Below are 1,017 nucleotides of genomic sequence, written 5' to 3'. Positions count from 1 at the left end.
TTTTTTTCATTTTTTCATTTGTTCGCATTTACATATTTGTTCAACCTGCTCGATGGCAAACGGTTTTGATTAGTCTCCTTCTGAATGTTGCTCTTTCCAGGGCCTCTGTTAAAATTTCTTCCCCATGTTTTGAATAGTCTTCAGTGCACCTGCGGCTTGCTAAGTTGATTTTACGAAAATGCGGTCTTCGTCAACTTGCGCATCAACTTATAAACGTACCACCACAAAACCAGGATGTATTGTAAATGCACAGTTGGGTTGCGAGTTAATTACCTTGCTGGGCAAACAGATCAACATCCACCTGATCAAAAGTAAGAGAACACACCCGAGCTACCAATGAAAATGCGTATATTACTGATGAGGCATGAGAGTATTTTGTGGTCGTGTTGAAGCTCCACCTCACGTGTGACGGAAGGCGTAATTACGGAACTTGTGGAACTGCTTTGCAGTGTAATAGTCAGTGAATATCCATGGAAGTTCAAGAAGACGCGTGGGAATGTGCAGTTTTTAAAAACTATGTGCATATGAGACCTTTACTTTGCTGTCTAATAGCTTGCAACGGCTTGGTTGATGTTTTCCTCTTTTCATCAATATTTCGACAATGCCAAACTGTCAGGGAGATCTAAACCAGGGTTTTCCGGTGACTCGTAATTTGAGGAGAAGTCAGATGTGTCCGGTATAAAAGCGTAGTAAACGGATGATGATATCTGGACACTAATGTAAAATTTACGTGAATTGTACGGCATCGCGTGGTGGTGTACCAGCGATACAGAAGGACGAATTTACCTTCCGAAAATGAGAGTGCGGAAACCAGCGGGAACGGAAATGAAGACATGGTCGTACAATCACATTCATCAAGTTGTATTGTTTCAGGGAGGCTGAATAGTACTCAAGATTAATGTAAACAAAGCATAACAGGAAAGCGTTGGGGAAGACAGAAAATATAATTTAACAACTAAATCTACGTATATCCGTGGAAGTCATGAGAACAATGAAGGAAGCGAACAGAGCTTGTTT

Source organism: Opisthorchis viverrini, assembly GCF_000715545.1.
Source record: "Opisthorchis viverrini unplaced genomic scaffold opera_v5_298, whole genome shotgun sequence".
Lineage (NCBI taxonomy): Eukaryota > Metazoa > Platyhelminthes > Trematoda > Opisthorchiida > Opisthorchiidae > Opisthorchis > Opisthorchis viverrini.
The sequence above is the reverse complement of the archived record's forward strand: the minus strand, read 5'-3'. Positions refer to the sequence as shown.